Source organism: Staurois parvus, unplaced genomic scaffold (assembly GCF_062004578.1).
Source record: "Staurois parvus isolate SC_StPar_1 unplaced genomic scaffold, SC_StPar_1.0 ptg001918l, whole genome shotgun sequence".
In the NCBI taxonomy this organism is placed as follows: Eukaryota; Metazoa; Chordata; class Amphibia; order Anura; family Ranidae; genus Staurois; species Staurois parvus.
Window position 1 is genome coordinate 225,001 of NW_028319714.1, and position 10,000 is coordinate 235,000.

General features: G+C 49.5%; 12 non-coding genes across 12 annotated transcripts; all 12 read right to left on the reverse strand.

Annotated features, from left to right (window-relative positions):
* Window positions 1–471: 471 nt before the first annotated feature.
* TRNAP-UGG (transfer RNA proline (anticodon UGG)) lies at window positions 472–543 on the reverse strand. Its single transcript has one exon. It is a non-coding gene; the product is annotated as a tRNA-Pro (tRNA).
* A 143-nt stretch (window positions 544–686) lies between these two features.
* Window positions 687–758, reverse strand: TRNAP-CGG (transfer RNA proline (anticodon CGG)). The gene has a single exon. It is a non-coding gene; the product is annotated as a tRNA-Pro (tRNA).
* Window positions 759–3,293: 2,535 nt separating this feature from the next.
* TRNAP-AGG (transfer RNA proline (anticodon AGG)) lies at window positions 3,294–3,365 on the reverse strand. The gene has a single exon. It is a non-coding gene; the product is annotated as a tRNA-Pro (tRNA).
* A 560-nt stretch (window positions 3,366–3,925) lies between these two features.
* Window positions 3,926–3,997, reverse strand: TRNAP-UGG (transfer RNA proline (anticodon UGG)). The gene has a single exon. It is a non-coding gene; the product is annotated as a tRNA-Pro (tRNA).
* Window positions 3,998–4,140: 143 nt separating this feature from the next.
* On the reverse strand, window positions 4,141–4,212 carry TRNAP-UGG (transfer RNA proline (anticodon UGG)). Its single transcript has one exon. It is a non-coding gene; the product is annotated as a tRNA-Pro (tRNA).
* Window positions 4,213–4,641: 429 nt separating this feature from the next.
* TRNAP-AGG (transfer RNA proline (anticodon AGG)) lies at window positions 4,642–4,713 on the reverse strand. The gene has a single exon. It is a non-coding gene; the product is annotated as a tRNA-Pro (tRNA).
* A 558-nt stretch (window positions 4,714–5,271) lies between these two features.
* Window positions 5,272–5,343, reverse strand: TRNAP-UGG (transfer RNA proline (anticodon UGG)). Its single transcript has one exon. It is a non-coding gene; the product is annotated as a tRNA-Pro (tRNA).
* A 143-nt stretch (window positions 5,344–5,486) lies between these two features.
* Window positions 5,487–5,558, reverse strand: TRNAP-CGG (transfer RNA proline (anticodon CGG)). Its single transcript has one exon. It is a non-coding gene; the product is annotated as a tRNA-Pro (tRNA).
* Window positions 5,559–8,093: 2,535 nt separating this feature from the next.
* Window positions 8,094–8,165, reverse strand: TRNAP-AGG (transfer RNA proline (anticodon AGG)). Its single transcript has one exon. It is a non-coding gene; the product is annotated as a tRNA-Pro (tRNA).
* A 560-nt stretch (window positions 8,166–8,725) lies between these two features.
* TRNAP-UGG (transfer RNA proline (anticodon UGG)) lies at window positions 8,726–8,797 on the reverse strand. Its single transcript has one exon. It is a non-coding gene; the product is annotated as a tRNA-Pro (tRNA).
* Window positions 8,798–8,940: 143 nt separating this feature from the next.
* TRNAP-UGG (transfer RNA proline (anticodon UGG)) lies at window positions 8,941–9,012 on the reverse strand. Its single transcript has one exon. It is a non-coding gene; the product is annotated as a tRNA-Pro (tRNA).
* Window positions 9,013–9,448: 436 nt separating this feature from the next.
* On the reverse strand, window positions 9,449–9,520 carry TRNAP-AGG (transfer RNA proline (anticodon AGG)). Its single transcript has one exon. It is a non-coding gene; the product is annotated as a tRNA-Pro (tRNA).
* Between the last annotated feature and the right edge of the window lie 480 nt (window positions 9,521–10,000).

Here is a 10,000-nt window from a genome sequence, read left to right on the forward strand (position 1 = left end):
CCATCTGCATATTTTGCTCAAAAAAATATCTTTTTTTATTGTCAAGAGCACTAGGAAACTTGGAGACAAGGTCAGCATGCATTTCTAAAGTCAAGACAAAGCAAATCCTTGGTCCCTGGGCATTGAATTGTAAGCTGATCCAACTTTTCACACTGCTTTGAAAAATCTCAGCACTGAACGGGGCTCGTCAGCACCTGTTGCAGTTCATGTGGAAAGTGAACACGGAAGCACTAAGGGCTAAGCTATGGATGCAATTTCAGCTTTATGCCACTTCAATTGTAGGAAGTATGTTGAAAGAAGGCCACAAGCTCCATTTGAAGTACTTTGTCAAAGAAAGGTGAAAAGCATCTGGATGTAGCTCGAGCGACTGCCGTGAGAAGGGCTTACACGTTGACCGGTAGGTACGTGCAAGTTACGGTAAAACCATGTCTGTGCTGTTGAGTTCCAGAGGGATGAAAAAATTCACCTTGTGGGCTCGTCCGGGATTTGAACCCGGGACCTCTCGCACCCAAAGCGAGAATCATACCCCTAGACCAACGAGCCGAGTGCTGTTGGCTGCCTTTGGCTGTCTGCCCAGGCTAGGTTGAGCAGTAGACAAGGGCACTAGAAAAGTTCAAGCGCGCCATAAAAGAACCTTGGCTGCGACCAAGAAGGAAATGGGAACTCAGGCCATCTGCCTAAAGCTTGGGCTCGTCCGGGATTTGAACCCGGGACCTCTCGCACCCGAAGCGAGAATCATACGCCTAGACCAACGAGCCAGGAATGCCAGTTTTCTGGGAAATGTTTTTGTTTTTGTACAAAAAATAGCATCACTCACCGCCCTTGAGATTGCCAATCACTTCAAAAACAAGATTGACACAATTCGCAAGGACATTGCCGCAACTCACACCCCCTCTCAACCCGTCCCCTCTCACACAGCTACCCCCTCATCCCCCCCCCCCCTCGACATTACCCGCAGGGACTTCGTCACTGCTCAAACTCCCTCCGACCCCATTCCCCCTCACTCGGCTACCCCCTCATCACCCCTCTCCCACGGCCCCACCACTGCTCTGACCTCCACTCCCACCCCACCCTACATTCCTCATACTGAAGCTCCCCCAACACTCCACACCTTTGACCTTACTACCATTGAGGAAGTCTCCAAGATCCTCTCTGATGCTCGCCTCACCACCTGCCCCCTCGACCCTATCCCCTCACAATTCCTACGACCTCCCTCCCCCTCCATCCTACGCTCCCTCACCCACATCTTTAATCTCTCCCTCTCCTCCGGCACTTTCCCCTCCCCACTGAAGCATGCACACATCACCCCCATACTTAAAAAGCCCTCCCTGGACCCCAATGACCCGAACAACCTCAGACCCATCTCCCTGCTCCCACTTACATCTAAACTCCTCGAGCGTCTCGTCTACACCCGCCTATGCTCTCACCTCAACGACAACAACCTCCTCGATCCCCTACAGTCTGGCTTCCGCCCCCTACACTCCACCGAAACCGCCTTACTCAAACTCTCCAACGACCTTCTAACCGCCAAAGCTAATGGCCACTATTCAGTGCTCCTACTCCTTGACCTCTCTGCGGCCTTCGACACAGTTGACCACCCCCTCCTCCTCAAAATACTACACTCCCTCGGCCTCAGAGATTCTGCTCTCTCCTGGCTCTCATCCTACCTGTCACAACGCTCTTTCAGCGTTACCTATAATGCTACCACCTCCCCCTCACTCCCCCTCTCTGTTGGGGTCCCTCAAGGCTCTGTCCTTGGGCCCCTTCTCTTCTCCATCTACACCTCCTCCCTTGGCCAACTCATACACTCTCACGGCTTCAACTACCACCTCTATGCCGACGACACACAAATCTATCTCTCAACCCCCCACCTCACCCCTTCGGTCTCTGCCCAAATCACACACCTACTGAGCGACATATCAGATTGGATGTCGCTCCACTTCCTTAAACTGAATCTCTCCAAAACCGAGCTCCTTGTCTTCCCCCCAGCCCGAACCCCACCCCCCATTGACTTCTACATCACATCCAACAACGTCAATATCAAACCCGCTCTGCAGGCCAGAGTACTTGGTGTCATTCTGGACTCCAACCTATCCTTCCAGCCCCAAGTCCAATCTTTAACAAACTCGTGCAGACTCCACCTCCGCAACATCGCCAAAATCCGCACGTTCCTAACCCCAGAAACCACTAAACAGCTCATCCACTCCCTCATCATATCACGACTCGACTACTGCAACTCCCTCCTCACTGGCCTGCCTCGCCGCTGGCTATCCCCGCTTCAGTTGATCTTGAATACGGCTGCCAGACTCATTCACCTTTCCAACCGCTCCATTTCCGCCACCCCCCTCTGCCAATCCCTCCACTGGCTTCCGATTGCGCAACGGATCAAATTTAAAATCCTAACACTGACGTACAAAGCTGTCCACCATACTGCCCCGAACTACATCACTGACCTAATATCCAAGTACCGCCCAGCACGCACACTCCGCTCCTCACAAGACCTCCTTCTCTCTAGTTCCCTGGTCTCCTCCTCCCATGCCCGCCTCCAGGACTTCTCCAGGGTGTCACCCATCCTCTGGAACTCCCTGCCCCAACCCATCAGATTATCACCTACTCTCCTCTCCTTTAGGCGCACCCTGAAAACCCATCTCTTCAGGGAAGCCTACCTCACCCCTTGCTAACTTGCTGACCTCCTCCACTCTTCCTACCACTCCATCCCCCACAGCTATCTCCTCCTGTACCACTATCCCATCCCTTCTAGATTGTAAGCTCGAAAGAGCAGGGCCCTCGATCCCCTCATGTTTTGCATTGTATTGGTATTGTTCTGTCACATGTTCTGTCCCCCTTTGTAATGTACAGCGCTGAGTGAACTATTGGCGCTTTATAAATACTGTATAATAATAATAATAATAATAATAAAAAAGTCTTCTTCCTTTGATGAACCGAGTTTGCAGTCTTTGCCTTTCTTGAACTATCAAAGATTTCAAAAGCAAAGAAGAAACTTTGTCGGGGAAACATCACCTCCTTTCCTGCGGTAGGCTCTGGAGACTGCCTCATGGTCTTGTAGCTTGGAGCTCCCATGCCCAAAGGGTTCTGCCTCTTTAGCCCCTAGACTAAAGAGGCAGAACCCAAGAGCCACATCTTGCCCATTTCACAGAAGTAGCCGTTGCACATTTTGGAAATGCAAGAGACTTTAAGCACTCTTGGCTACCGCTAGCACAGTTGCTTGCATGGATTCAGCCACCATCTGAACAATTCCTCCCAATAGAATGCCGAGTTGTTTGCTAAACATAGGGCTCGTCCGGGATTTGAACCCGGGACCTCTCGCACCCTAAGCGAGAATCATACCCCTAGACCAACGAGCCTTGGATACACAAAAAGCTTTTTTTTTTTTTTTTTTTTTTGAGTAGAACAAGTGCCTTTTGAGTGCCAAGGCTAAGTCCCCACTACAATACCATCTGCATATTTTGCTCAAAAAAATATCTTTTTTTATTGTCAAGAGCACTAGGAAACTTGGAGATGAGGTCAGCATGCATTTCTAAAGTCAAGACAAAGCAAATCCTTGGTCCCTGGGCATTGAATTGTAAGCTGATCCAACTTTTCTCACTGCTTTGAAAAATCTCAGCACTGAACGGGGCTCGTCAGCACCTGTTGCAGTTCATGTGGAAAGTGAACACGGAAGCACTAAGGGCTAAGCTATGGATGCAATTTCAGCTTTATGCCACTTCAATTGTAGGAAGTATGTTGAAAGAAGGCCACAAGCTCCATTTGAAGTACTTTGTCAAAGAAAGGTGAAAAGCATCTGGATGTAGCTCGAGCGACTGCCGTGAGAAGGGCTTACACGTTGACCGGTAGGTACGTGCAAGTTACGGTAAAACCATGTCTGTGCTGTTGAGTTCCAGAGGGATGAAAAAATTCACCTTGTGGGCTCGTCCGGGATTTGAACCCGGGGCCTCTCGCACCCAAAGCGAGAATCATACCCCTAGACCAACGAGCCGAGTGCTGTTGGCTGCATTTGGCTGTCTGCCCAGGCTAGGTTGAGCAGTAGACAAGGGCACTAGAAAAGTTCAAGCGCGCCATAAAAGAACCTTGGCTGCGACCAAGAAGGAAATGGGAACTCAGGCCATCTGCCTAAAGCTTGGGCTCGTCCGGGATTTGAACCCGGGACCTCTCGCACCCAAAGCGAGAATCATACGCCTAGACCAACGAGCCAGGAATGCCAGCTTTCTGGGAAATGTTTTTTTTTTTGTACAAAAAATAGCATTGTCCTCTAAAAAAGTCTTCTTCCTTTGATGAACCGAGTTTGCAGTCTTTGCCTTTCTTGAACTATCAAAGATTTCAAAAGCAAAGAAGAAACTTTGTCGGGGAAACATCACCTCCTTTCCTGCGGTAGGCTCTGGAGACTGCCTCATGGTCTTGTAGCTCCCATGCCCAAAGGGTTCTGCCTCTTTAGCCCCTAGACTAAAGAGGCAGAACCCAAGAGCCACATCTTGCCAATTTCACAGAAGTAGCCGTTGCACATTTTGGAAATGCAAGAGCCTTTAAGCACTCTTGGCTACCGCTAGCACAGTTGCTTGCATGGATTCAGCCACCATCTGAACAATTCCTCCCAATAGAATGCCGAGTTGTTTGCTAAACATAGGGCTCGTCCGGGATTTGAACCCGGGACCTCTCGCACCCTAAGCGAGAATCATACCCCTAGACCAACGAGCCTTGGATACACAAAAAGCTTTTTTTTTCTTTTTTTTTTGAGTAGAACAAGTGCCTTTTGAGTGCCAAGGCTAAGTCCCCACTACAATACCATCTGCATATTTTGCTCAAAAAAATATCTTTTTTTATTGTCAAGAGCACTAGGAAACTTGGAGACAAGGTCAGCATGCATTTCTAAAGTCAAGACAAAGCAAATCCTTGGTCCCTGGGCATTGAATTGTAAGCTGATCCAACTTTTCACACTGCTTTGAAAAATCTCAGCACTGAACGGGGCTCGTCAGCACCTGTTGCAGTTCATGTGGAAAGTGAACACGGAAGCACTAAGGGCTAAGCTATGGATGCAATTTCAGCTTTATGCCACTTCAATTGTAGGAAGTATGTTGAAAGAAGGCCACAAGCTCCATTTGAAGTACTTTGTCAAAGAAAGGTGAAAAGCATCTGGATGTAGCTCGAGCGACTGCCGTGAGAAGGGCTTACACGTTGACCGGTAGGTACGTGCAAGTTACGGTAAAACCATGTCTGTGCTGTTGAGTTCCAGAGGGATGAAAAAATTCACCTTGTGGGCTCGTCCGGGATTTGAACCCGGGACCTCTCGCACCCAAAGCGAGAATCATACCCCTAGACCAACGAGCCGAGTGCTGTTGGCTGCCTTTGGCTGTCTGCCCAGGCTAGGTTGAGCAGTAGACAAGGGCACTAGAAAAGTTCAAGCGCGCCATAAAAGAACCTTGGCTGCGACCAAGAAGGAAATGGGAACTCAGGCCATCTGCCTAAAGCTTGGGCTCGTCCGGGATTTGAACCCGGGACCTCTCGCACCCGAAGCGAGAATCATACGCCTAGACCAACGAGCCAGGAATGCCAGTTTTCTGGGAAATGTTTTTTTTTTTGTACAAAAAATAGCATCACTCACCGCCCTTGAGATTGCCAATCACTTCAAAAACAAGATTGACACAATTCGCAAGGACATTGCCGCAACTCACACCCCCTCTCAACCCGTCCCCTCTCACACAGCTACCCCCTCATCCCCCCCCCCCCTCGACATTACCCGCAGGGACTTCGTCACTGCTCAAACTCCCTCCGACCCCATTCCCCCTCACTCGGCTACCCCCTCATCACCCCTCTCCCACGGCCCCACCACTGCTCTGACCTCCACTCCCACCCCACCCTACATTCCTCATACTGAAGCTCCCCCAACACTCCACACCTTTGACCTTACTACCATTGAGGAAGTCTCCAAGATCCTCTCTGATGCTCGCCTCACCACCTGCCCCCTCGACCCTATCCCCTCACAATTCCTACGACCTCCCTCCCCCTCCATCCTACGCTCCCTCACCCACATCTTTAATCTCTCCCTCTCCTCCGGCACTTTCCCCTCCCCACTGAAGCATGCACACATCACCCCCATACTTAAAAAGCCCTCCCTGGACCCCAATGACCCGAACAACCTCAGACCCATCTCCCTGCTCCCACTTACATCTAAACTCCTCGAGCGTCTCGTCTACACCCGCCTATGCTCTCACCTCAACGACAACAACCTCCTCGATCCCCTACAGTCTGGCTTCCGCCCCCTACACTCCACCGAAACCGCCTTACTCAAACTCTCCAACGACCTTCTAACCGCCAAAGCTAATGGCCACTATTCAGTGCTCCTACTCCTTGACCTCTCTGCGGCCTTCGACACAGTTGACCACCCCCTCCTCCTCAAAATACTACACTCCCTCGGCCTCAGAGATTCTGCTCTCTCCTGGCTCTCATCCTACCTGTCACAACGCTCTTTCAGCGTTACCTATAATGCTACCACCTCCCCCTCACTCCCCCTCTCTGTTGGGGTCCCTCAAGGCTCTGTCCTTGGGCCCCTTCTCTTCTCCATCTACACCTCCTCCCTTGGCCAACTCATACACTCTCACGGCTTCAACTACCACCTCTATGCCGACGACACACAAATCTATCTCTCAACCCCCCACCTCACCCCTTCGGTCTCTGCCCAAATCACACACCTACTGAGCGACATATCAGATTGGATGTCGCTCCACTTCCTTAAACTGAATCTCTCCAAAACCGAGCTCCTTGTCTTCCCCCCAGCCCGAACCCCACCCCCCATTGACTTCTACATCACATCCAACAACGTCAATATCAAACCCGCTCTGCAGGCCAGAGTACTTGGTGTCATTCTGGACTCCAACCTATCCTTCCAGCCCCAAGTCCAATCTTTAACAAACTCGTGCAGACTCCACCTCCGCAACATCGCCAAAATCCGCACGTTCCTAACCCCAGAAACCACTAAACAGCTCATCCACTCCCTCATCATATCACGACTCGACTACTGCAACTCCCTCCTCACTGGCCTGCCTCGCCGCTGGCTATCCCCGCTTCAGTTGATCTTGAATACGGCTGCCAGACTCATTCACCTTTCCAACCGCTCCATTTCCGCCACCCCCCTCTGCCAATCCCTCCACTGGCTTCCGATTGCGCAACGGATCAAATTTAAAATCCTAACACTGACGTACAAAGCTGTCCACCATACTGCCCCGAACTACATCACTGACCTAATATCCAAGTACCGCCCAGCACGCACACTCCGCTCCTCACAAGACCTCCTTCTCTCTAGTTCCCTGGTCTCCTCCTCCCATGCCCGCCTCCAGGACTTCTCCAGGGTGTCACCCATCCTCTGGAACTCCCTGCCCCAACCCATCAGATTATCACCTACTCTCCTCTCCTTTAGGCGCACCCTGAAAACCCATCTCTTCAGGGAAGCCTACCTCACCCCTTGCTAACTTGCTGACCTCCTCCACTCTTCCTACCACTCCATCCCCCACAGCTATCTCCTCCTGTACCACTATCCCATCCCTTCTAGATTGTAAGCTCGAAAGAGCAGGGCCCTCGATCCCCTCATGTTTTGCATTGTATTGGTATTGTTCTGTCACATGTTCTGTCCCCCTTTGTAATGTACAGCGCTGAGTGAACTATTGGCGCTTTATAAATACTGTATAATAATAATAATAATAATAATAAAAAAGTCTTCTTCCTTTGATGAACCGAGTTTGCAGTCTTTGCCTTTCTTGAACTATCAAAGATTTCAAAAGCAAAGAAGAAACTTTGTCGGGGAAACATCACCTCCTTTCCTGCGGTAGGCTCTGGAGACTGCCTCATGGTCTTGTAGCTTGGAGCTCCCATGCCCAAAGGGTTCTGCCTCTTTAGCCCCTAGACTAAAGAGGCAGAACCCAAGAGCCACATCTTGCCCATTTCACAGAAGTAGCCGTTGCACATTTTGGAAATGCAAGAGACTTTAAGCACTCTTGGCTACCGCTAGCACAGTTGCTTGCATGGATTCAGCCACCATCTGAACAATTCCTCCCAATAGAATGCCGAGTTGTTTGCTAAACATAGGGCTCGTCCGGGATTTGAACCCGGGACCTCTCGCACCCTAAGCGAGAATCATACCCCTAGACCAACGAGCCTTGGATACACAAAAAGCTTTTTTTTTTTTTTTTTTTTTTGAGTAGAACAAGTGCCTTTTGAGTGCCAAGGCTAAGTCCCCACTACAATACCATCTGCATATTTTGCTCAAAAAAATATCTTTTTTTATTGTCAAGAGCACTAGGAAACTTGGAGATGAGGTCAGCATGCATTTCTAAAGTCAAGACAAAGCAAATCCTTGGTCCCTGGGCATTGAATTGTAAGCTGATCCAACTTTTCTCACTGCTTTGAAAAATCTCAGCACTGAACGGGGCTCGTCAGCACCTGTTGCAGTTCATGTGGAAAGTGAACACGGAAGCACTAAGGGCTAAGCTATGGATGCAATTTCAGCTTTATGCCACTTCAATTGTAGGAAGTATGTTGAAAGAAGGCCACAAGCTCCATTTGAAGTACTTTGTCAAAGAAAGGTGAAAAGCATCTGGATGTAGCTCGAGCGACTGCCGTGAGAAGGGCTTACACGTTGACCGGTAGGTACGTGCAAGTTACGGTAAAACCATGTCTGTGCTGTTGAGTTCCAGAGGGATGAAAAAATTCACCTTGTGGGCTCGTCCGGGATTTGAACCCGGGGCCTCTCGCACCCAAAGCGAGAATCATACCCCTAGACCAACGAGCCGAGTGCTGTTGGCTGCATTTGGCTGTCTGCCCAGGCTAGGTTGAGCAGTAGACAAGGGCACTAGAAAAGTTCAAGCGCGCCATAAAAGAACCTTGGCTGCGACCAAGAAGGAAATGGGAACTCAGGCCATCTGCCTAAAGCTTGGGCTCGTCCGGGATTTGAACCCGGGACCTCTCGCACCCAAAGCGAGAATCATACGCCTAGACCAACGAGCCAGGAATGCCAGCTTTCTGGGAAATGTTTTTTTTTTTGTACAAAAAATAGCATTGTCCTCTAAAAAAGTCTTCTTCCTTTGATGAACCGAGTTTGCAGTCTTTGCCTTTCTTGAACTATCAAAGATTTCAAAAGCAAAGAAGAAACTTTGTCGGGGAAACATCACCTCCTTTCCTGCGGTAGGCTCTGGAGACTGCCTCATGGTCTTGTAGCTTGGAGCTCCCATGCCCAAAAGGTTCTGCCTCTTTAGCCCCTAGACTAAAGAGGCAGAACCCCAGAGCCACATCTTGCCCATTTCACAGAAGTAGCCGTTGCACATTTTGGAAATGCAAGAGCCTTTAAGCACTCTTGGCTACCGCTAGCACAGTTGCTTGCATGGATTCAGCCACCATCTGAACAATTCCTCCCAATAGAATGCCGAGTTGTTTGCTAAACATAGGGCTCGTCCGGGATTTGAACCCCGGACCTCTCGCACCCTAAGCAAGAATCATACCCCTAGACCAACGAGCCTTGGATACACAAAAAGCTTTTTTTTTTTTTTTTTTTTTTTTTGAGTAGAACAAGTGCCTTTTGAGTGCCAAGGCTAAGTCCCCACTACAATACCATCTGCATATTTTGCTCAAAAAAATATCTTTTTTTATTGTCAAGAGCACTAGGAAACTTGGAGACGAGGTCAGCATGCATTTCTAAAGTCAAGACAAAGCAAATCCTTGGTCCCTGGGCATTGAATTGTAAGCTGATCCAACTTTTCACACTGCTTTGAAAAATCTCAGCACTGAACGGGGCTCGTCAGCACCTGTTGCAGTTCATGTGGAAAGTGAACACGGAAGCACTAAGGGCTAAGCTATGGATGCAATTTCAGCTTTATGCCACTTCAATTGTAGGAAGTATGTTGAAAGAAGGCCACAAGCTCCATTTGAAGTACTTTGTCAAAGAAAGGTGAAAAGCATCTGGATGTAGCTCGAGCGACTGCCGTGAGAAGGGCTTACA